The 27153-nt window shown below is 35.8% G+C and overlaps 1 long non-coding RNA gene across 1 annotated transcript; it reads right to left on the minus strand.

Annotated features, from left to right (window-relative positions):
* Positions 1-70: 70 nt before the first annotated feature.
* On the minus strand, positions 71-5185 carry LOC118753674. Its single transcript, XR_004994831.1, has 4 exons — positions 5016-5185; positions 4320-4526; positions 219-991; positions 71-161 (listed from the first exon to the last, which is right to left on the minus strand). It is a non-coding gene; the product is annotated as an uncharacterized LOC118753674 (long non-coding RNA).
* Between the last annotated feature and the right edge of the window lie 21968 nt (positions 5186-27153).

Below are 27153 nucleotides of genomic sequence, written 5' to 3' on the forward strand. Positions count from 1 at the left end.
TTAATAGGAAACTTGAACACACACATCAAAACTTTTTTCCGTAAAAAATAAACCTTCGCCTTCAACATTCGAGGTCTCATCAGTTGTACCAGCAGTTAATAGTGACTTGTCACTTTAAAGCAGCAACTTGCTAGACGAATCGTTTGTTCCCAAAACGAACCCTGAAGATATTGAAAGATTGAATGCAGAACTTCAAATTCATACTTCAACGGTCTCACCTCTTAAAAATGTAAGTGAAGTTGATATCAGATCAGCCCTCCATCATGTCAAGAAAACGCAAATAAATAGCAGAAATACAGGATTAGCGGCTTTTGTGTAAGATGAAAAAGTTGTATTACATCGCAGGAAATGAATAATTAAATTTCCCATATCAGAGATTTCGAATTGTCAACTTTGCGTGAACTGGTTTGAAAATTTTGGTTCCAGTCTAGAAAATTGTACTTCGTATACAGAGAAAATTAGGCTATTATAAGCAACGGCTATTTGTCAAATGCCAAAAAATTTTATTTTTTCAAAATGGCCTCATGTAACTGATAATATTATAGTATTCCCCGATCCATATTCAGCATATCCGATAGATGAGAATGTTCGGAAGATCGGAATATTATTTGAATGATGATCTCAATTGCTCGACTTAAAATCCAAATAAAAATTATTCGATTAACGTCTACGAGAATGATGTTAAGTTGCTCAAAATAAAAGGTTACATGACGCGCAGTATCCACGAAACGTATCAAATGTTCAAGTAAGACCACACGGATTTGAAAATTGGACATTCAAAATTTTACGATCTCCGACCAAAATGGGTTGCCTCTTCCCCAGCGAAACAAGCTTGTCTGTGTATTTATTGCGCTAATTTCGTCTTTAGTGGGATTAAAGAATTGTCTCAACAGATATGTTGTGGTGATGAATGTGCGTAAAATTGTCCTATTCGCTGGAGTTTTTTCGGTCGACAATGATGCGTGCGTATTCAAAGAATGTGTGAAATGTCCTGGAGTAGATAGAATAGTTAGAAAAATCTCAGAATTCTTCAAAGGCGAAATTCAAGAAGAGATAACTTATGCGTTTTGGGAGGGGAACGATCGCATAAAAAAACGACTGCAATAGAAAAAAATATATCAAAACAAAATTCATCCCATTTGATCTTACACATGGACTTCGCGGAAAATTGGTCTGTAATTGTACAGAATGAAGTACAATCCTATCATTGGAAATCAAAACAAATATAAATTTTCACTGCAGTATGTTATTTCGGGCAAAACGCGATTTATCGCATGACTCCGCGCATGCCCTGTTGGCAACTAATAAAATTGTTAGTGATATAAACCAACGATTTCCAAGGTTGTAACACAAAGTATGTCAACCATATAAGATGGAGCTCCAAGTCACTTCAAAAATAGATTTCAATTAGATGAGCTCAAAACACATAAGCTCCAGAGGAAATGGTTGTTCTCTGCGACAGGACATGGAAAAAGGGCCTGCGATGGCATTGCGGGACTAGTTAACACTTTTGCGACGCCACATAGTTTGAGTGTGGGTGAAACATAGTATATCCAATCTGCGAAGGCATTTGTTGACATAGTTCAAAGGAAAACCCCAAAAATAAGATAAACTTTTAGAGGTAAATGAACTTGAGGGTTTTCGTAAAAAAAGGAAACAAGCTGGAAAAAAAACACCAGCATATAAAGGTGTCAGAGAAACACATGTTTGGAAAAATGAACTTGTTATGTATAAAAATAGCAAAGTGTACACGGCAAAAACTTGTAAGCGTGAGTGGAAGGTTGCTAAATAAGATTTCTACATTCGTAGGTCAAGATCACATTATATATGGACTGAAAATGATATTCGACCATTTTTACGGAAAAAAGTTTTGATGTGTGTGTTGAGGTTTCCTATTATTGGCAAATTAAACATATAAAATACAATTATGTATTGCTTTTGATGCACTTATAATATTACCGATCGATATGAATTGCTCATTCCACGTTTTACCGAGAAAACAGTTTCTTTCTTAAAAAAATCATAACTCGAAAACAACGAATTTTAGTTACTAGCCATTCAGTCTAAATTAAGTTTAAAATGACTATATATATTAATAATAAAAAAGTTTGAGAAAAATTAAAAATACCATTTTTGAGAAATTGAATTTTAAAACTTTTTTGCTTAAACTTCATTTTTGTTTAAACTTCATTTTGTAGTCCAAACCAAAGTCGGTCAATTTTTGGGAAAGTTATAGACAATTGGAAAAAAGGTTTCCTCAAAAACCGAAACAATCGATTTTCACCCAAGAAAACGAAATTGCCGATAGATTTCCGAAAAAATTTTTTTCGGCAAAAAGAAAAAATACGAGTGGACCGCTTGAATTGAAATGGAAAGCATCCATGCATATTAGACAGCATTACTCCCCATACAAAAAAAAAAATAAAAAATCGGGACTCTGTTTCCATTGGAATTATAAAATCTATTATATTTTAAGACGTCCACCAAAATATTTCGGAAAAATATTAAGATTTACGTGAGCTGGAGCGATTTGAAAATACCTCAAAAAATGGAGTTTTTTATGAATAAAAATAGTTTTTTAAAGAACTTTTTGAAATAAATCTCCTCTGCTGCATGCTTCTTGGGTCTTCCGTTAGTTGAGCTTGACGACAACGACTGAGATACTAACCGATCTGGGCGGGGTTGTTGTAGCCGCTACAACAACATCAACAACAATCGGTGGTCTGTTATAACGTTTTTATAATCGGACCTCTGTAGTTAAGGGTTAATAAGACATTAATTATAATACAAATGAATTGTGGTGTTGGCTTATGAATATTTTTATATTACTTTTTATTTTTCATTTAATTAATTCATAAATTCCATTTTTCAATGTGACCTTAAGAATAAGTCAAATGAATTATGTTTTTGCCTTAATAATACATTTTAATTTTAAAGTAATTAGTAGATAACTTTAAAGTAATAAATAAAATTATTTAAAAAATTATAATGTTTGTTAAATTATCAGGATTTCAATTTTAAACAAAAAGTCATAATTCTCAAGAAAACCCGATGGTATTGATACTGTCGGTGTTTTACAGGAAAAAAAAACGAAAAGTCTATAATCTCACATATCGATGTTTTTACAGCACTAACCGCAACCCCTGCCAGAAATTGTTGTTGTTACGATGCAGGTTTGCAAAATGAGATTGTTACATATCATGGTTGTTTAGCAGGCTTTCTTAGGTGACAAAAAATCAAAAATCTGCAACCATTAAAGGGAAAATCTATTCATATCGTGCGGTCAATTGTGCTTGCTGTGATACAATTTTTCAACGCATCACATCGCAACGGTATACCGCATCTGTTTGAGCACTCCCATATACCGCAGTGGTTTGTTTTATATATATATATATTTTTTTTTTGATGTATGTTACCGCATAACTTTTGACCACGTCAACCGATAGTTCGTAAATTCTTTTTGCATCGGAAAGGTAGTGTTTCAGAGGTGGTCCCATACTAATCTGGTTTAGATCCGATCATTGGATCATGAAATATATATACATATATTTATATGAGAATTGAAGTCGGTTTTCTTTTTTGCTTAAAAATTACTTGTTTACTATTCTTCTTGTGTTGAAAGTCAAAATTATCTGAAAGAATCCTATGTGTTTAGCGGACACCCGCAAACAATTAATGCGGTTTTTCCACGGCACCATGTATTACTTTGTTCGCTCTCCCATTTACTACCGTGAATTACCCCAATCAGACGAGCACATTCTTAATTCGATTTGACAGTCTCTGCCTCAGTTTTATATTTATTTTTCTTCGCAATAAAATGGATGTGAAATGTAAGTTATTGTTAAAAGTTTATAAATTTTTAAATGAAGTTGATGGTGTACACATTTATTAACTTTACTTCTAGTATCCAGAAAAAGCGCCAATTTTAGATTGTCAGCTGATTTTGATAAATTTCCGATGAAAATGAGGCCTCTAATAGATACTATAAATTAATTAATTAATCAATCTGCAGCTTCAACATTTTTTAGGCTATAAATACCCATGCAAACCGCCTTTTTTGATTTTATGTGTGCAGATATATAGAAAAAAGCCAGTATATTTAATATTTTAAAATTTATTTTATTAGTGACCTGGAGCGCTCGATCTTATTCTTTTCCGGACATTTTGACATTTAACGCCAGAGAAATACTACAAAAAAGGTTATTTTTTTCCCTATTGCAGTTTTCAAACAATTGTGGCAAGGCTTGCGAACCGTTAATCTACCCTATCAATATCTCTAGCTCAAAAATCGCACCAGCTTAATGTACATACATACATACCTACATACATATGTGCGTATGCGCCAGTGAGTCAGTAAGCTCGATTTTCTTTTAACGTTCATCATTCATTTGTTCAGTTCTAAGTAATGCAATGCCACCAGGTTTTAACAACTCTACCAATAACATTGCAGTGCTCAGAAATGCTGCTTTTGTAAGTATACAACCGTAGAAACATGATCATGATTCACATTCATAAGTAACAGATGACTAATATTTAAATTTTGTACAAAAACACATTAGAGGTATTCTCGGAGTCTTGCAAAGCCCTTGCACGGCGCACGGATTGCACGATGAAAACCGGGATTCCAATGGGACTGATCTGCAAACCGTGCAAACCGTGCACCGTGCAAGGGCTTTGTAAGACTGCAAGAATGCCCCTATTATGTCCAAACAAACTTGTAATCGTATGTACATATGTACACATACATACATACATATGTTTTAAATGTTTGTAATGTGGTAAATCTTTAGAAGACCGTTGATTTGATACAGCAACTCTTTAATATTGTAAAAATAAAAATTTACAAAGTTTTAATTGACTTTTAATGGTTATACCAAACGATTTTTCCTTATTTTTATGTTTATATCTGTGTGTATTTAACTATACAAGTCACGTTTTGATTTATTTTATAAACAATTATGAATTAAAATTTTTAGGGATTAACTTTTTTCACTATAAGCCGCTTGTTCACTTACTTACTTAAAAAAAACTTTGCCAACTATTTCGATAACTCATTAATATAGGTTTACACTAAACTTCGTATTTGTAGTTTTATGAATGAAATGTAAGCGCGGAAAACTATCGATGAAATATGAGCGGAATACGAACTTAACGCGTTGACATTATAATAACAATTGAGCGAAGAGAGACGACTGAGTAGTGAATAGAGTAGACGAGCGACACCTACATAAATACATATTACTACCAGTGTTGCCGGATTAGTCAACTAGATTTAGGTGGCTAGATTTAGCTACCACATACTTTTTTGGCCATATAAATTTCAAATTGCCCCTAGCCCTTTTCTTAGCCCTTTGGAGAATTTACTTATACTTGGCATGAAAAAGCTGAATATGCTTAATTTGATCTCATTTTTTCATTTATGTAAGAAGCGAATTTTTAAACTAAGAAAGACTGATATACATATATACACATCTATTTGTATTGTACGTTCCTTACGTTTTTATACATACATACTGTAAAAGTGATTAGGCTGTTAAATTAATTTGTTAAATGGCTCATCAAGTCACTTGACCGTGTATGTTCTTGTGGTTTGATTGTACCAACTGCTGGTGTCGTGAGTGGTGAAATTAGCTCAATTTTCTAAGTAAAAAGCATTTTGGCGGAAATTTCTTGCACAATATGAGTCAAAGCCGTGTTTGGGGAAGATTAAGTTCACGATATTGCAGTTGTGAATTAAAAAACAAAACAATGTTTCAGCAAAATGGTAGAAAAATTATAAAATTTCGGCGCTAATCATTTCGATCTTTCCTCGACCTCATTTGTAAAAAAATAAATATTGTACCAGCATGCTGGTAAGTTATATGCTTCGGGCCTGATGGTACAATCACTTGATGGAGCCAGCAACCTGGTGTCGTATATTTCTCCTTTTATACAAAAAGGTTTTTGGTTGGTTAAAATATTTGCTTTTTTCCAGAGTTCATTGTTTTTCCAAACCATTACTTATTGAAAATGTTTGCGTGTATACTTATATATGTATATGTAAGTAAAAATTTTTAGCTACCATTTTTAGCCACAACGACGTTTTTTAGCTCTTTTTTAGCCCTTTTTTTTAAAGAAATTTGGCTATCACTAAAAAGATTCGCGGCAACACTGATTACTATGACTGCTGATCGCAGTAATCGTATACATACACACATATAAAAATATGCATACACCCTCTAAGAAACTGAGGAGTAGTTCCACTGGAAGTAAAATGAAACCATTCCTTATCATTCCTCGCGAAACTCCGAAGAACATTTAAAATTTACTATGTTTCCTTGTCGCTTTTAACAAAAGCTATCTCTTGGATAGAAAGTGGAAGCATTCCCTATCGCTTCTCGTGTAAACTCCAAAAGACCCAATCACAACTTACCGTCTCACCGAATAAATTTTAAGTGAAACAAATTCTTTTGAATGTTTCCATATTTAGGGACAGAAATTTTTAGAAAAGTATCGATACCATTACTTTAAAGAAGAATCGATGCCAGTACTGATATTTGCATGAAGCTTTTTATATTAAAAAGCTTATTTATAGTTTTTAAAAGCAAATATTTAATGTGTTTGTCGCGTAAATTTATAAATCTTTTTACAATGCAAATGTAGAAAATGAGATACAAATGCGGTGAACCCTATTCTCGAAAGAAATGAATTTCTCTACTTCATAAAATTTTTTTCGAGAATGGACTGGATTTCGAATTCACAACGAAGTCGTATTTCTCGAGTTTTTGGTTTTTGAGAGAAGATAATTTTCGAACGTTCGCCACAATGTTTATTGTGTAATTTGTAATCATTTTTCAATGTATGTAATTGAATGAACGAAATTTTGTAAATATGTTATTAAAAAAAAAATTTACTTAAAAAGGTTTTTAACACGCCGAGGCTTTCTGGTATTCGTGATGATTACTCAGTACCAGGGACGTGAACCGGTTTTGAACCGAACAACCGCTTTTTTCTATTAATTAACTGAACCATTAACCGAACCGAAATTTTCCACAAATGTTTGATCCGAATCGAAAACCGAACCACTTTCCATAAAGGTTTAAAGGTTCGTTTCAACCAAGTTTTAATAGATAAATGAACCCACTTTTTTTCTTTTTGTTAAACATGGTAATACCTACCATGTGACAGAAAGACAAAAGAAATACGTTTATGATAAAATTTTGGAAAACGGGCGTGGCACCGCCCACTTATGATCACATATACATACATATGTATCTCGGTAACCGGTCTACCAATTTATACCAAACTCGGTATGGCTATTGTGCTTGCCAAATAAAAGTAAAACGTTGAAAATTATTGAAATCAGACCAAAATTGAGGCCGCTTTTCATATAACGGTAAATTTTAGAAATGCTTGAAACTTCAATATTTCGAAATTTAAGGAGCTAAGTTACTCAAAATTGATACACCCGGCTTACGGAAAGGTGAAAATCATATATTTATTACTTGCGCCGGGTATTTAATGTTCGGCTCCGCCCGAACTTAGACTTTATTACTTGTTTGTTTTTCGAACCGTTTAACCGAACCGAAACCCCGGTTCAAAGACTAAAAAAACCGCTTTGGCGAACCAATCCAAAAGTGCAAAAACGGTTCGAACCGCTAAACCGAACCGACAAAATTTTTCATCCGGTTCACGTTACTGCTCAGTACTCATAAAAACTATCGATATTCCGTACTTGGCACCGATATCGTTCTATCGCTATCCATATTCATTCATAAGCTTTGTCGAAGCATTCCGCATTAATTTTTTGAGTAGCTTTGTGGAATGTTTCCCTAAACTTTCTGTAATCAGCGAGGGGAATACTTTTTCCCAATGACATCGTATGTTATAAAGAACAACAAAGAGGAATGTTTCCTTCATTCCGCGGAATGTTTTTGTCATGCTTGGCGGAATCCTCGCATATCCTAAAGGGCATTTACAAATACATATGCCGCAATATACATACATATATGTATTTACAAAACAAGACGCCCAGCTAGCAAAATTGTCAGAAAGTTAGACTTGTCGGCAAAAAAGTCAGAAATCTGTATGATTTTGGCCGATATCGGTCAGAGAAGCGTATGGAGAGGTTGACAGGAAGTCTAACCGACACGACGTGGGAAATTCTGACTTAATTACGGACGATTCTGACGGATATCTACCAGATGTCTGAACAAATAATCATGGAAAATAAGAATTATCAGACGTGTATGCCCGAAATCGGACATAATTCCACCAGACATATCGGATAAGGAAATAAATAAAATTTTACAAACGATTTGCCCAGAAATCTGTACGAAACCTGTAAGACTTGTCTAAATAGTCAACTTTTTATTCCGAATTGTCAGAAATTGTCTGGCAAAAGTGCTAGCTGGGCGGGTGCAGTATATAATATTAGCGTAACTAAAAAGTTTAGAACTCAATATAAATCATTTTCGAATTTTCTCTCTTCTCAACTTGGCTTTGAAATGTGAAGTTGAAGTGACTGGCTTTTTGGCGGGAAGAGAACCTTAAATAATACTATAGAATATGTATACTATTTAGTTAAGTTAACAGCACTTTGTATACTTATCAAGAATTTTCACTTATTATTGCCAAGCCGCAAACAATCAGCATGTGCATTGCACATTGTGCAATCAGATAAACCAAACAGCACCATCAATTGACACGGGGTTAGATATAGTTCTTTAAGTAAATCGTACGCATGAACCTACACATACATAATATACCAAGATAATAAATTACATATCGTCGCCTGGGTAAAAGATTGACGTATGTTGATTTCGGCAGGTTGTGGGAAATCGCGATTGAAGTTTGGAAGGCAATTTCTCAAAAACGCGAAGACAGATATTCTCCAAAGTCTCTGAAAATGTTACTAGTTCACAAAATTCTTAAATTATTTAATTTTTAATGTTTAATGTTAATTAGCTTTGAGTTTATGAAGGATTTTCTTTTGTAAAATTTTGTCGTAAGCGTCATTTGTCCACAATTTGGCAGCCACTTTGTATGAAATACGACAAAATGTGATCAAAATTTCTACTAAATTAACGACACTTTTTACTCAATATCTTGGAAACTTAAAAAGATATCCAAAAATGGAGAACGTAATTTTTAAGATATTGATTAGTTTAATATGGCTGCATCACTAACTAAATTTTTACTGAATTATAGAAAAAATTGTAGTCAATATCTCGGAAACTAAAGGAGATATCTGAAAACTGATAACACCAATCGAAAGACCTTATTTCAAAATATTTGACTGCATCTAGAACTAAAAATCGTCAAAATTACGCTTACGACAATCTTTTACCCGGGCGACGATATGTACATATATACATACAGTGGTGGAGGAAATAATAAAAATTTTTATTTTGATCAGTTTTACCTATATTTCTTTTGTATATTCGATGTTTAAAATTGTTTATAAAAGTTTAGCGCATTATATAATAAGCACCATATAAATCCACATTTCAAACTTTGTACAAAATTTAAAAAATTCAACAAATTTTACCTAGATCCCCCGAAATTTTCAAATTTCAGAGTTTTTAGAAAAATTTAAGGTATGCACTTTTGTGGCCCATTAAATTTTAGTAGGTTAAAGTGCAAATTTTAAGACGCTAGAAAATCGCGTTGTTTTTAAGCGACTTCCAAAAAAGGAGAACTGATGTCGTCGGAATATTATTATTTTTTGTATGTATGTTACCGCGGACCTTTGGACCACGTCAACCGATTTCGATAATTCTTTTTTCATCGGAAAGGTACTGTCTCAGAGGTGGTCCCATACTACTCTGGTTTAGATCCGATCATTGGATCATGAAATAATTAATGGTAATCCTAAATTTTTATATGAGAGTTGAAGTCGGTTTTGTTTTTTGCTTAAAAACAGGGACCTTAAAAAGCAGTTATTTTTTTCCAACAGTTAAACTTGGCCAGATATATTTTAAGTTCGAAATACAAGTCTTCCCGGATAGTAAACAAACCGCTTATCCAAATTAAACAAATTTGGTACCAAATGAAAGAGGACTTCAATAGCTTTTAAACAGAAATAACGATCAAAACCTACCACTTCTATTTATATTTTTTTTTTATAATTTAATACAAAAGATATGCATATACCTGACCCAAGGTTTGTTTTTTGGTAATAAAAAACATTTTTTAGTTAAATATTTTCCAATAGCTGGCTTTCTTCTGGCTTTCCTCGTTTAAATATTTCAGTTTTAAAGCTATTTTAGTCCTCTTTCAGTTGATACCAAACTTGTTTAATTTGGATAAGCGGTTTGTTGTTTATTAGGAAAGGACTTTTATTTTCGATTTAAAAATATCTAGCCAAGTTTAGCTGTAGAAAAAAAGTAACTGTTATTTACGGTCCCTGCATAAAAATTTCTAGATTAATAACGGGGTTGTGCATTTTCTTCCTTATAAAATATGCTCGATAATGCTCAAAATTTCTTTTTATATCAAAGAAAATGCCTAGTAGTGTCAGCAAAATATTCGAAGTTAACGAGATTTTCTAGCGTCTTGAAATTTGCACTTTAACCTACTAAAATTTAAGGGGCCATAAAACTCCATACCTAAAATTTTTGGGAAATTTTGGTCAAATTGCTGAATTTTTATAATTTTTGCACAAAGTTTGAAATGTGAATTTATATGGTGCTTGTTATATAATCCGCTAGACTTTTATAAAAAAATATGAAACATCGAATAAACAAAATAAATATTGCCATAACTGGTCAAAATAAAAAGTTTATATTTTTTCTTCCACCACTCTATATGCATGTGAAAAAGTAAAGTCGGAATTTGTATGCTCTCACCCCTAGGATTGTTTTATACCGAAAAAATATACCCCTAATTTTTTATTTTGAAATCATAAAATAATTAGAGGTCGCTCAAAGCGCCCAAAGTTTTCCATGTATTTTATACGGGGAAAAACAACTTTTTGTAGAAATGGTATAGAACTCTAAAAAACAAATATTTTTTCTATCGGAAAACTCTTTTCATTTGCAGAAGATTCCCAATAATAATTCCCAATTGTTTATTTAAATATACTAAACCTTGATGGGCTATAGAACTGCATACTTATTAAACTCTGATTTAAAACATTGAAGTTTTTATAACAGTTTCTAGAATTCTATGTACTAAGTTTCCAACACAGTTAGAAACGTGAATTTATATGCTTATGTTATAATTAGGGAAGACAAAAATATGCAAATGCATATCGCATATGCAAATGCATATTATGATATTTTGGCTAAAAAGCATAAAAATGCATAAACATGATTATTTTGGTAATAAGTTAATTAAATTTTCGCATAATTTCATCTGACAATACCTTTGCGGAGATAGGCAGGGTTGCTGACGAGGTTTGTTTAATTGACAAAAAGAAAAAGCTGACAAACAACGGAAAGTCCCGTTATTTTCAATTAAAAAATTTTAATATACTCGTAAAAATATTTCGACTGTTGTTTTCCAAAGTGAAGTTTCGCACTAAACCGCTTTTGGTGGTTGAAAAATTCAACCAAATTTTTCGTTTTTAGCGAAGTTGTTTAACAGTTTCCAGGGGTTGGATTCTGTAACTGTGTGTGTACACTGAAAATTATGTGAACTCTTCATTTTGCGATTCAGGAAGTGTGAGAATGAGTTTTAGCTGTCAAAATTGTGTACATTTCCTCATTTTGCGATCCAGCAAGTGTGAGAATAAGTTTTAACTGTCAAAATTGTGTACACTTATCTTCCGAAAAACTCACTGAATTTTATTCGGTGAGTTTTTGGTTGTGAGCTTTGCACTCGGTGTACACTAAATTTTCTCACAGTTACAGAATCCAGCTCCAGATGTGTTGCGAACTGGGCAGGAAGTTTTATTCTGCATCTATTGTAATATAGATAATAATAGATTGGCGCTTACACATATGTTAGTGTTTGGCCGAGCTTCTCCTCCGATTTGTTGCGTGCGCCTTGATGTTGTCACACAAAGGGGAGGGCCCTACAGTATTACGCCGACTCCGAACGGCGATTGTATTTTTATGAGAAGCTGTTTTCATGCCAGCCACACTCGGAGGTTTGCCATTGCCTGCAGAGGGGCGACCGCTGTTATGAAAAAACCTTTTCTCTAAATTTTTTGCGATGTTGCTTTGACCAGGGCTTGAACCCAGGCGCTGCGGAGTGGAAGGGCGCACTGCTTACCACTACACCACAGCGGCCGCCATCTGCATCTATTGTAAGTGCTAAATATCAGCAACAAAAATATTTTGTGTGAAGCAACACTTCAATAAAATGTGGCAATATTTTCACCTGGAGAATTTTTTATCTTTTAAATTCCATCCAACAAAGTCTTGTGACGTAGAGCGTTCATTTTCAATACATGCATGTATGCAAGGTGTATTAAACAAGGTGTGCTTTACAACTCAGGTCGGCCCTCTTTTAAGGTACTATTATGCCAAAAAATATAAACAAACGATTCAAAATTCATAAACAAATTTTTCAATTTTACTTTATAGGATGGTGCTTCTTCTTCAAATTCAATCACACTTTGATAAATACATTTTGTATGTATGTATGTATCAGAGCTGTAAAATGATTGAATCAGTAGGATCTGCATTCACTTGGCACTCGTTTCAAAATTTTGATTGTTTGGTTGTATAAGAAAAACCTCATTCCTGAGTGGCTTAAATTATTTTGAAACAAAAACAAACGTAATGTGTTATTGAATGGCAGAGTTCCATTCAGTATAGAGTGTGAATGTAACAAAAGTATTCGCAATCATCGTGATTGTAAATTTTGGTTGAATGCAAACAGTTTTGATCATTCAGTACTACACTGAAAAAATATGCCTTGACACTAGAAGAAAATCTTTATAGGAGAAAATAGTGGTTTACTTCTGCTTTTTTACTACTGCTACAATTTGGTAAAGCATTACCTACGACCAGAAGTACGTACCAGCTTTGGATATTCTGTCAATGCTTTTTAAAACCAACTGCATGTTTTTGAATGAAACTTGCGGTCAATTTTATTTAACGAACTAAATTTTTATTTGTACAAAGAGATATTTTTATTTCTCAATACCAGGCGCTCATACATATGAAGCAGCAAGCTTTCTATACGTATAAATTTGTTTGTAGAACTTTTAATTTATTTTTTTTGTAGAAGCCTTTGAACTTTACAAAGTAGAATTTCGGAAATTTAAAAATTTATACAAACAATTTTGTACGTAGAAATAGAAAACTTGTTACTTCACATGCATGAGCGCCTGGTATTGGGAAATGAAAATATCGTTTTTTACAAATAAAAACGATCATAAAGGGTGGCCGCGCTAAAATGGTCACATATGTATTTTAAAAAAGGACATTATATGTATGTGGATAAACCATGGACTGAATGATAAAAGCTGCTATCATTCGATGGTTGTTATGCTTGATTATTTCATGTTCTGCAGATTTTCCAATCTTTAAAAGAAAAAAAATATAGATACTAATTGCCTTGGAACATTTTGCACTCAGTTTTTAAACAACCAAAACTATAAATTTGTACAATATGTTCATGTGAATCAAGCTGCGTTTCATGCGTGGAGGAGTCCAAGCACAACCATTCATTCGTAGGACATGGCTTAGCCCGCGTGGCCGCTGTGCATTGATACGCGACAGTATGTCAATATTGTTTTAAAGTTCATACACCTCATTATTCCATTATCTAAACTTACATATTTTTCTTAGTGTATAAAATTTGATTGGAACTGAATTAGAGAATGCACCCATAGCAAAGTGTTCATTCATCTCGAAGCTAATTCAGTATTGAATTCTGTTTATTTCAGCATTCTCAGTTTTTCATTCAGGTATTTACCACCTTAGTGTGTGAAATCAATTTCTTTTTGAATGATTGTAGATTGAAAGAAATATAAGCCACACTAGCAGACCAAAGGAACAAGAATGAAATCTTACTTGTAAATATTTCATTATTAAAATTTTAAATGATTTCACAGTTTCACAGCTCTGGTATATATGTACAAGAACTTTTTATGCTTTAATCGAAAAAATTTTCGTTATATATATTTTTGGGGCATATATCAAGCATATTTTTAATATTTTGGAGTCATTTTAATGATCATTTCATTAAGTTTTTTGTGCATATTTTTGTCTTCCCTAGATATAATACTTATGAGCCATCCTTAAATAAAAATTTTGCGAAACATATTTAGCATGAAAACCATTATGAATATTTAAAGTTCTATATATTCTTAATTCGATGCCGGGGAGTCTATGTATTACCTTTCAATACATGTTATACAATTTAACGCTGAGTTATAACAAATAAGCATTCAATATATCACCGTTTTTATCATTTTTCACACGACTTAGTTTAGATTTTTAATTATAAGTAACACGGAAGTTTCTGAACCAGTTTGATTTGCTGCAGGGTTTATCTACAAACGCACATTTACACATATATATATGCATATGTATATATATACATCTGCATGTACATATGTTCTTGAGCATGTATTTAAATGGCTGTCTTATCAGCAACGAAAAACTCTTAAACAGAAACTGATTGAAGAAACTGCTTAATTTGAGTGATTAAAAGGTTAGCGGCCAGCACAGGCGAAGTGCTCTTTAGCAGCGGATATGGGCACCTATGAAATATCCAACGGTCGTAACTTTGATTACACTATGCGACAATCATGCCCGACGAGAGGGAGGAGAAAAGGGGTGAATCCCCCCGGGCCCGGGCTTCTTAAGGGGGCCGAAATATCAGAACCATAACTTATTATTATTTTTTTTACAATGAAAATGCTCCTTCGTTATAGGCTTTTATTATAAATATATTCCGATTCGTTGCTTCTGACTCTATAAATTAAAGAAAATGATCATGTGGCCCAAAACGCGTATTGTTACAATACGTTTTGGCACACAGTGCTCTTCAAATACCGCTGAAACTTGCTAGGATACAACTTTCGGATTGTTTTTCTTCTTGCATCTGAAAGCATAAGTATGTGGCAATATTTAATATATGTAAACTAGGAATGTTAATCCCGGGATCCCGGCCTTTTTTGGGTCCCGAAAATCCTGGGATTCTTGGCAAACAATCGCGGGATTTTCGGGATTTGTAATTTGCACTGGTGGCAATAATAGAAACTCCTTTTCTTGGCCAGTATTAGCCATATTTTTTTTTTTTATTTAATAATTAATATTGGTTCATAAATGTCTAGCTCATTATACATACAACACCGTGCGATAGTAAAGTTTTTCACCCTGACGTCAATAATTCCAAAAATTCAGTGAAATGAGCTTAGAGAAGAAATATGGGTATCAAGTTAAAGAAGAAATTATGTAGAATTTAATCAGATTAAATGGTTTTGTGCATATGGACTGGTGAGTATTAAAAATGTTTTCCTTGAAATTTCGCAGTAGATATTTTTTTTTAATTATAAATGTATTAAGGACTTATATAAACTCGATAACATCTTCGAATTTCGTCCTCCTAACTTTATCAGCTTAAAAAATTACCTATTCGTCCTTGCGAATCCAAAAAATTTTAATTTTTTTTAATTATAAAGAAATTTGCTTCCTTCTTTCCTTAAATTTTTTAAATAAGTTTTGGAATTAATCATATCTTTGAAATTGCAAAGTCCTTTAAAATAAATCCTGACGTCAGAGAGAAAAAATAAAAACGACACTTTAAATAAACAAGTAATTTTTAGCAAAAAAAAAAAGAATTATCGAAATCGGTTGAAGCGGTCCAAAGTTATGCGGTAACATACATAAAAAAAAAAAATAAAAAAATAAATAAAAATAAAAAATAAAAAAAATATAAAAATATTTCGACGAACTGATAACCTCCTCCTTTTTTTGGAAGTCTGTTAATAAGGCCATAAATAACAAAAACAAAGTAGGAGAGCTTCTCAAACAATTTAAAAGCAATTATTTCGATTTAAGCTATTGAAAAGTAATGAATATTTAAATCCCGGGACTAATCCCGGGATTGTGACAACGTTATCCCGCAAATCCCGGGTTTATAAAAAGCCAAAAAATTAACATCCCTAATGTGTACCTAAAATATATTGTATCTCCTGTTGTTTTGGAGTTACAAATGGTTTAACAGCGGACTGTTACATTCCAATTTTTGGAAGTACTTTTTAAAGCTGCTTTATGCTATTGAAAAAGTCTGCTCTCCTTATATAACTCAAGAACTACGTATTTATTGAACTGATAAAATTAATTTTGAGGTCAATAATTGCAAAACATAGTCGATCTGTTACGTTACAGAAAAAGGCTGTTACGTTACCTGTGCGATATGCATACGTGTAAATTAGAATTAGGGTTTTAAATGGCTTGTAGTCTGTTTTATGCAATAAGTAGTATAAATTCTGCAGACTTGCGATTTGACATGTAATCCAAAGAAATTAAGAACATGATAACTATGAATACAGATTTGAAAATTTATGTTGCTATGCAGCTGTAGGTCGTTTCGGAAGTAATTTTCTGCTTAGAACTCGAGCTCGAGCTTACAACTGCTCCAAGATATTTAGGTTTTTTTGCGGTTAATTACACGAAAAACGGCTTTAATGGCCACTTTTGCTTGCTCTATGCCATTTAGTACAACATTTTCTAACCCTTCAAAATGCGCCTTCGAGATGTGCTTTACGATTTTTACTTCAGAAATTATGACCATTGGAAGGCGACGTAATGAGTTAGAAAGCATATGCTTGGTTTGGCTATGTTAGATTCGAGGACACGGCAGCAGCGTTGCCGTTTTGGTAATTTTTAACCAAAATTGGTAATTTTTTTCTTTATTTATCAAATTTTCAATTCATTTCAATTCAATTTTATTACTGCTTAAAAGAGCCTAGGGCTCTTGGAGCAGGAGGGCTCCTAGGATATCTTTCCACGTTTACATTCGAAATTACAATTTAAGGTGTTTTATGGATTGACTTCTAAGAGGTAAAACAAATTACTCATTAATTATAAATGATCTTAATTTTAAGCTATTAGCTAAATATATAATAATAAAGTAATTTAATTGAACGGTTATCTGTGAGGTTCCTGGTTCCTCCTAAAATCTGCACGGTATGTCAGACCAGAATATTCCGTAATGTGACATCAGTCAAGTGCAACACCTGCCTTGGCTGGTTCCACTTTAGGGCATGCTCAGGTCTGCGCACCACGCGAGATTGGACGAGAAACTTTGAGGGCCCGTGTTGCGCTGCTCGGATGGCAGATTTCAACTGCGACGCCTCCCGCCACCACCACAGGGCGGCAACCACCTCAGCAGCGCACACAGCCAACGGCATCACGACCACACACATCCCTCACACCCTGCATCGCCACACGTCTCCCGAACCACATGAAGCTCCGTCAATTTAACTGTAACGGGCTTCAGAGCAAGATCGAGGTGATAACCGTCTTCATGGGAAGGCATGGCATATTGATAGCTGCGGTCCAAGAGACGAAGTTGCACAGCATTTCAACACTGTTGAATTGTGCCGGGTACAACGTGCACCGTCGAGATCGCGAGCGAGATAATGTTGGTGGCTTAGCGTTCATCGCGCACCACACCGTACAGTATCATCTTATCGAAGCAGACATCGACCGCAGGGATACAACCCTAGAATGTCAGGGCATTGCTATCCGGTCAGGCAATGTTGAGCTCGAAATATTTAACGTTTATATACCCCCTGTCACCTGCTGCCCGGCAGGATATCATCCTGACATAGGTGCGCTCCTCAGAGGTGAAAACCGTATGGTAGTAGGTGACTTTAATGCGCACCACGACCTTTGGCACTCAAGCCTGTCAAACGATCGTAGGGGAACTGACTTGGCTGAGCAGATAGACGATTCGACATTTTGCACAATGAACGACGACGCACCCACCAGGATTATGGGCAGCTGCTGCAGCTCGCCAGACATAACAATAGTCATCCTGGTCTGATAAACAGCATATCATGGCGACCGATGCTGACTTTAGCATCAGAGCATCTGCCCATAGTCATCTCGATCGATAAACCAACCGACTTTGCTTCCGCGGAACACCGGACCTATATCAACTTTTCTAAAGCGGATTGGAAAGGCTTCGCGGAATTTACTAAAAACACCTTCGCTGCTCTCCCCACACCAACCGACGTCCACCTTGGTGAACGTAAGTTCCGCAGGGCTGTCACCGCTTCTGCAGCTCGCTTCGTACCGGCAGGATGTATTACGGACCCGCGTCAAAATTTCCCTGCTGAAGCGGCTGTCCTAGGCGATGAGCGTGATAGCCTTCGTCAGGCCGATCACGGAGGTCCCGTATCAGGGATCTCAACGCGGATATTCGGTAACTAGTGAACGTACATAAGCGGAAGAAATGGGAAGAGCATCTGAAGACCTGTAACTTCACCTCTGGTGTGAGTAAGCTTTGCTCAACCATGAGGTCATTATCCAATCCGACGAAGCACGACGACAGAGTCGAAATTTCTTTCGGCGACCATGCTTTGTCGGACCCGGAGTGATGCGCGAGCTAATTTAGCCGGCAGTTCATACTGTATCCTCCGGTGGACAAAGCCAAGCGTCGAGTGACCAGAAGGCTGCACGAACTGCCAACAACCTGTGCCCTACCTGCTTTCACTTGCGGTGAAGTTCAGGTGTCCATCGGGAAGGCGAAAACCTCCAAAGCCATGGGTCCCGACGGAATATGCATGCTGATGCTGAAAAATTTGGGTCTTGCGGGAGTAGCGTACCTAACGGAGGTCCTCAATTTGTCTATGGCCACTCTCATCATCCCAGATATCTGGAAGGTGGGTAGAGTGGTCCCACTGCTCAAACCAGGGAAACCCGCCAACAAAGGAGATTCGTATCGGCCGATAACACTCCTTTCCCCGGTAGCGAAGACACTCGAGGCCTTGCTACTCCCGTATTTCACAAACCACCTGACCCCAGCAAAGCATCAGCATGGTTTCCGTAAAGTGCACAGTACGACAACTGCACTTAACGCCATAAATACTCAGATAACTCGTGGCCTTAACCGTAACCGTCCCTGTGAGAGAACGATTCTAGTAGCGTTGGACTGAAAGGCGTTTGACACCGTCTGTCATTCCACGCTACTAGAGAGGCTCAAACGGTGGTCGGCAAATTATCTGAGTGGTCGTCGGTAATGTTTAGAGACAAATCGAGTAAACTCAGAAAAATAAAACAGGGGGTTCCACAGGGTGGTGTCCTTTCCCCGCTACTGTTTAACTTTTACATTGCAAAGCTCCCTCAACCACCAGAGGGAGTCTCGATTGTCTCTCACGCCGACGATTACTCGACCACAGAAGTGGCCACCCGAACAGACAGCTGCTTGCAGAGGACCCCTCGCCTAGGCACGTCAGGAGGCATCTATATGAACTGACGGACGAAGTCCAGAGGTTCGTCAAGCAGCCTATGGACCCGTCAGCTTACCGACTGGCCCTGAACGGCATTCCCAGGGAGTCAGTCTCGAGTTATGTAGACCCTAGACCTGTGAATGCCGTTCTAGGCATACCACCACCGGACATAGACGAGACGGAGCTTCCTCTGCCTCGGGAGACACGAACGACAATAGCCCAACTTCGCTCTGGCTACTGCAGCAGGTTAAACTCTTACCTAAGTAGATTGAATGGGGATGTGCCAAACGAGTGTCTGGCATGCGGAGAGACCCCACATGACTCGAAACATCTCTTCGCATGGCCGGAAAACCCGACAACCCTAACGGCTTTGTCCTTGTGGACCAACCCGATAGAGGCTGCACGCTTCCTAGGGCTGCCGTTAGTGGAACTCAACGACTGAGATATCAACCGATCTGGGCGGGGTTGTTGTAGCCGCTACAACAACAGGTAGCATAATGAATTTGATGGTGTACCATTTACAATCAGATGATTTTAATAATGCTCACGATAAGCCGAATATATGGGACATGCAAACAGAAAATGTTGCAAAGACTATAGCTTGTTTAGGTTGCATATAGTACAATAATTATTTTGATTAAATCTATAAATTTGGCCGCCAATGCAAAAGCGCAGCGAATGTTTCGTTGATAACCGGAGCTGTGCGAAAACTCTGGAAATATAGAATTGGCTTTTTGTAAATAGGTAGCATGCCGATTTATATTCGAGGCATCTTAGTATTTTAAACGACATTGAAGACGACTGTGAGCATGCGAGAATGTCCTGAAATTTTAAATGTCTATCAAAACGTTCAAAAGCCAGTGCTTTTGAATTTTTCCACGTTTCTGCATTAAGACACTCCCACAAGTGCGTTAGATTTACTTGCTGTAGTAAGACATTGAATTGAGCTACCCAATTGTAGTTCGCGTCCATATTCGAGGTAAGAAATAGGTGAACTACTCTATTGAAACAAATTTCGGGGAAGCGGTTTGCGCCCATCTGCAAAATTCTTAAAATGTAGTTGTAGCCTTCCCTGAATATTCTTGAAGAAAGTTTCAGCAGACCACACTCAAGACGAAGAGAAGCGTTTGGCGTTCCTTTCGGTAGCGCAAGAAGTCTCTTGAAGTTAGACTGCTGAACTATTTCCAACTTATCCATGTAACGCAAATCCCAAATTTGAGCGGAGTATAACAGAGTGGCTGCAATCACACTATTAAAGATTTTTACTTTTCCCTCCCAAGAATCTGCGTGGCATCTTTGAAGTACTGAAGAGTAATTCCCAGAGCCACATTCTCTTTTTTATTGCCTCTTCTGCTGCGCTACTTCCCAGTGCTGAACTGGAGAACTTTGCACCTAAATAAGTGTAGCTACTTACAACTGCTAAAGCCTGATTGTTCCAATAAAATTTTTGGGGTGCCTGTCTGCCTCCTTTCCTGAAATGTACAATTTGAATTTTTTTAGCGTTAACTACAAGCTTGTTCTTTTCACAGTGGGATTAAAAAACTAATAGAATTTTCCGGAGAAGAACTTGCTAGCGTGCAAGTGCCACCGCATCGTCAGCAAAGAGAATCAAAAGCTGATCAGCTCGGCCATCTATATTCACTCCTTGTATGTTGGATTTTCTTAGTTCGTCCTCGAAATCCGATATAAATAAAATAAACAGCAATGGGCTTAGAATTTCCCTCTGCAATACCCCCTCCGTTACCGGAATGTCTGACGATACTGCATTTTCCATTTTAATTACAAAAGATGCATGATCATAGAGTGATTTTATAATACGGATAAAGTTAGCACTAATACCCTTCGCATAAAGCTTTTGCCGCAATGGCTCGTGATTACGGAAATCAATAAAAAGCCCAAAAACTGAAGCATTTTTTTGCCCCATGTCAAGGTGTATTGCGGATTGCAACATGAAAATATTGTAGATGCAATTTCTTTCAGATCTGAAACCATTTTGACATTCAGGAATAGCGTTTTTTTCAACGGCCCATCTAGAGAGTCTCTGAGTAAGAATTTGAGTAAATATTTTTGATACTGTGTTACAGAGCGCTATGCCTCTGTAGTTTGATGGAATCATCTTCTCACCAAATTTGTAAAAAAGAACTAGCAGAGATTTTACCCAAGCCTTCGGGGTTTCCCCATATTTCATAATGCTGTTTAAAAGCGAGAGTATATAGGTGACCCACTGAGCTGGTAAAGCTTTGCAAAATTCCCCACAGATTCTGTCAATACATGGAGCTTTATTGTTTTTACATTTGGATAGCACGAAACTAAGTTCTTCGGGTGAGATATTCGAGTTTAGCAGTGGATCAGCAGAGAAGAAGTGAGATACGTCGATATCTAGTCTTCTCGGGTAAACTTCAGCATAAAACGTTTCCCAAGTTTGAATAGAAATTGGATTCGGGACGCATCCCTTCTTGTTACAAGAACGGATTACGCCCCAAAATTCGTTCGCATTTTTTACATTCGCGAATTTGTACTTTAAATTTTGATAATAGGCTTTCTTTTTTTCGACTATAAGTTTTTGTAAATTGCTTTTTGGTTTAAAAAGTGATCTTTGGCCTCCGGTCTAAATGATTCCTTTTTGCATTTTTAGTGCTGATTTTAGGTCCTTTTTACTCCTTAAGAGCTCTTTATCAAACCATGGTTTTTTGAAAGATTTGGAGAATTTTAATAGTTTTGTGTATAACATGCCCACTTTCTCAGCTGCGTTTTGTATAGATCTTGTAATAAATTCATACTGGGCATCTACTGTCGCGCTAATTCGAGTTGAATCAGTGTAATCCGTTTCATTTAAAATATTTGCGTACTCCCATGATTTGGTGTTATCCCATTTTAAGGTAAAATCGTGATTATCACTAGGAAGATTACCAGTTATTTTAGTATTAGTAAATGCAGTTTTCATCGGGATTTCAATTTCTAGGACTACTGGAAAGTGGTCGGACCCTGAAGCCAGAGAGCATACTTCTAAATTCTGAACTATAGATACTGATGCAACATTTATCCATATAAGATCGACTACACTATTACCGTTCCTATTTGAGAAAGTAAAGCTACCCATATTATCTCCTACGGTGCAACCATTTAGCAGAGTGAACCCATAAATTCATATTCATAAAGTTATATAAGGCTTTACCGCGGGAGTTAATTGTTTTATCTAAAGAGTTCCTTTCTGGGAGCAAACACGCATCCATATCTGAAAGATCGCAAGCACATTCGTGGCCAACGCGAGCATTAAAATCTCCTCCTATTATAATTGGTACTTCGGGGTAATTGTAAAAAATATTTTCCAAAAGAAGATCTAACAAATCCAGTGCTACTGCTATATCATAAGTGGGCTTTATGTAGAGAGTCCCGGTGATAGATTCATAGCTATTCAAGGAATTTAAAGTAAATATCCATAAATAAGATTTATCTAACAATACCGTTTTAATAATCTTATCATATAAATTTAGAATACCACCGCTTCCTCGTCCTGTAGATTTTTCTCGTATGGCATTTGACGATATCTGCTTGTACTCGTTCCAAGCTCCATCCGTTAGTTCAGTGGTGTAATCTGTCCATGTTTCCCTAATTCCAAATATTTCTGATGTAGGCACGTTCACGCCTTGTAGAAAGTTTGAAAGACCATGAGCATTCCAAAAAGTGATTTTGAGTCGTTGGTGTCTGGGAAAGGTGTGAATTGGTGATTTAAACGAGACAAGTTTACGAAGGTTAAAGAGTTTAAGAAATCGACCGAATTCACATTTTGATGTTTTTTTGATGTATACTTATTGAGCAAAATGTCGTAGTCTAGAATAAAGCTGTTTTGGTACAACTGCTTCAGTACCGCTGTTGCATCTTCCTGCGCGCAGACTAGCACTTTCCTCTGGTTCCACCTCAGCCATTTACCCCCAACCTGTATCTTATCATCTCGGACATTAACACGATGTTGTGTACTAGCAGCCAATAGCACTTTCTTCAAATCAACCATCACCCTTTTGGCCTGCTGTCTATCGGTGTCAAGATCTCTCTCAACATATAGTGCATAAGTGCATCTCGAGCTTAAGTTCTTGGCTTTTTTGTTTTAAGTCGTGAACGGAGGTGGCTAGATTTTCTAAGCTTGTTAGCATCTCTTTATTGGATTCTTTTATGATCGATTTTAGATCCTCGACATTCAGATCTCCTACTTTGTATCTTCTTGCATCCCGTTGAGGATCAAATTCTGGCGATAATTGTACTATTGTTCGTTTTGATGAGCTGGGTTTCGTTGGTGTCCTATTTAGCGACATTTTGTTTGGTTTTCGGTACAACTGATTTTAAAATTATTTTCACCGCACTGTGTGTTTTATGATGCTGGGCAACGCGAAGAAACTGCTGTCCGCTACTTGACAGAGAGGAACAGCTGATGTCAGCAATTAATGACTATTGTTGATAAATTTTTCTGCACTTTTGTCTCTTTCGATGTTTTGAGTGACTTTTATTTAAGAAATACCACCAAAATTAAGAAATTTTACTAAATGGTCTGTTTTAAATATCAGACAAATTTGGTAATTTATTTTTCAATTTGGTAACTTTTTCGATTCGGTCCTACATGTCACATACAGGTTCTGATGCCACATTAGGAAGTGGCCCGTAAGCGTTTCCTTTTATAGATATACCAGGTAATTCTGAAAGTTTCGCAAGGCGAAAAGTGGTTCCAGTGTTCCTTGGCTACTAGAATGGTGTGATCTCTAACAAACTGCTTGAAAGTGGATATTGTTGTATCTACCGTGTCCTTTCCCGGAAGGTTTTGGGTGGTCGTACCTTTCCCTGTCAGTTCGTCAGCTTTGCAATTACCTACCATAAAATTTTCCGGTGCACCCAGCAACCATGCATATGAGTAGAATTCTATGTAAATATGTATGTTCTCTGTCAAAAATCTACAGCATTCAGTGGATGACCTCACTCTGTCTATGTGTGATTCGAAAACTTTCAGGACTGCCTTCAAGCGTTGAATTTTTGAGATATTTTCGTCCACTTGTTTACATAGAGTTATCGAAAAAAATATGTTATTTTTTATAATTTTTATAAAAATATAGTTCTTTTTTTAACAGAATCCCTGTAATTCCAAGTTTCAAACTTTGTTAAATATTAAAAAAAAAAATCCAACAAAATTTCGTAAAAAATTCGTGCATTAAATTAGATTTCCTAGAGAGATTCTGGGTATGCAATTTAGTAGCCCATTGAATTCTAGTAAAATGAAGAACAAGTTTTAAGTCGCTAAAAATTACCGTTGTTTTTAGAATAACCTCATAACAAAGTCTAACGGTGCCTAATCGGATGATCTTAGTGGTCAAATGACATCCCCTCTGCTGGAAATTATGCGCCTGATAGTCTTGTGTTGCAATGAACCTGACATAAGACAGTACCATGTTCTTAAAACGACGCGCAATCGACAAATTTGTTTCTTCGGCCACACTTAGGTTTGAAATCCTTACCAAGAGTTTCTGGTGTTGTGGCTTTCAACGTTAACGCAGTTATAAAAATTTTACGTGAGTGCAGTGCTGAGTGCCTGAAAAGCTTGGTGTCTTTGGATATATGTACAGACATATGTGTGTATGTTTGTACAGTTCTGCACATAAAGTAAATTTGGTAATTTTTTGTTGAATTTGGGAACTTTTTCCGGTGATTTAGTTAAAAAATGAAAAGATTTTGTGGCAGCACTGCACGGAAGTTTAAGTGGCCGTAATTTTTGAGGGAAAAATCGTATAGCACCATTCAACAGTGCATTTTGAAGGATAAAAATAGTACTAGAAAAATACTTCAAATAATTCTAATAGATTTTTACTATTTAAACAGAATATCTTCTTCTTCTTTTAGCTTCTTATTTTGCGTTTTGTGGCCTCATTCCTTTTTGAAATAATATAATGCTCGCGTTTTTGTCTACGTAATTTTTATATTCTGGGCCTATTTGAGTTAGAAGGAATATAAATTTTAACTATGGGTCAATAGCAGGTTGAATAGCTTACAATGTGGCTATCAAATGAGCCCTATCTCTAACTAAATAAAAAATAAATTTACGTGAAAATTCAATTAGTAAAAAGACTGACGTTACAAATAGTTTTGCACCGAAAAGACATGGATAATGAAGAGTATAGGAAACTGCTTTATTGTGAAAAAGGCTTAAAATGCTCCAAGAAAACTAGATTTTTTCTTGTTAATATTTATATTGCCTGATACCTTAGAAAATGAATGACCCAGATATAATCAAAAATCTGCGAAACCTGAGAAATAAAATTTCCCTCGGTTTCGTTTTCGGCGATTTTGGATGCTTTTAATTTTATACGTTTTGAGTTTTTAAGTCCCGGGCACGAGTTTTCTCTCGACGGCCCTGGTGACAATGTTATGACAATTCACACCAGCCTGGACTTAACTAATATTTTCTGAAAGTATACATTCCAGTGTTGATAATTTCGATGCAATTGTACTTTTTTGATACAATTTCAAGTGCTTTCTACTTTCCTACTACCCAGCAATTTTAGTACAATTTCATCTGTAGACAAAATTTGGCAGCACTTGATTCATTAATTAATACAGCTCTGTTTTGATTAATTTCTGAGGTGATAGATTTAGAATCCCATAAAATTCATACACGAGACTTGTACTGTTGGGCAGAAGCAAAATTGTTCATTTGCCAAAATAAAGAAAAACTAAAATAGAAAGATATTCTAAATTTTAGAAAAAACATAAAACAATTTTGTGCAAACTTTTGCTGTACTATGAAAAAAAAGATTTAATTTTTAGTGACGAAGTTCTAATTCGGGCTTCCAAACTAAACGCTTCTTCTGTATTATCAGGCAATATGCAAATCATTGTTCCACTAACACACTAATCATCGTGTGAACACATACGATGTCGGTAACGTCGATAACGATATTTAACCGGGGATTAGTGTCATCCAAGCTTTGAGCAACCGGCCCGTAGGGCCGTTTTCTAGACTGCCTGTTAAAGATAACCGGTGCTTTGACGGTCTGTTAAATTTGTCGCTCACATACTTATAACAGGCGGTCGATTAAGCAGACCTGCCATCATGTTTCAGAAGGTTGGACTCGCTAGGTAGAAGACAGCAACACAGAACTTAGGGTTGATCAGCTTGATTTAAAAAATGTTTTAAATGAGCCACTGTTTTCAAACACATACAACATCGCTATTGTTGTTTATTGCACATTCTTCAGCCAATGTTGAAAGGATCTTCTCCATACAAAAATTTATAAAAACAAAATGTCGAAATAGATTTCAAGTAGAAACAATTTCCTCTTTAATAAAAACTAGAGATTATCTTAATTCTAGTGGACAATGCTGTCATAACATAACATTTCTAAAAAGTTCAGACACAGTTGAAACTTCGAAAAATTGAAAAATGCAATTATCAACACTGAACATATCCGGTAATAAAACACCCGATGGATTTGCAAAAGTTAGCTCGTATTTTCATTTTATGGCCTACTAAAGTTGGGAAAATTTTTGGTAGACGGACGGAAAATTCTAGAAAAAGGGGGGATGAGGGGGGGTAGAATAGGTCCCCCTGATTTCAAAAATACCCCCCTTTTTTTCTAGCAACCCTATAGTTCTTATATAATTTATTGTTAAAGTTTTCATATAAACCATGAATATGATAGCAAAATAACATACAACTTGGTGCTACCAGACTGGAATTTGGAATAATAAAAGCGGATTTTTAATTCGGAATTTTCACTTAGGAGAATTCTCCTTTCTGTTTTGCGAAGAAAAGGAGCTGAACACCGTTT

The sequence above is a fragment of the Rhagoletis pomonella genome, unplaced genomic scaffold (assembly GCF_013731165.1).
Source record: "Rhagoletis pomonella isolate Grant_MI unplaced genomic scaffold, Rhpom_1.0 Rhpom_scaffold_02740, whole genome shotgun sequence".
Lineage (NCBI taxonomy): Eukaryota > Metazoa > Arthropoda > Insecta > Diptera > Tephritidae > Rhagoletis > Rhagoletis pomonella.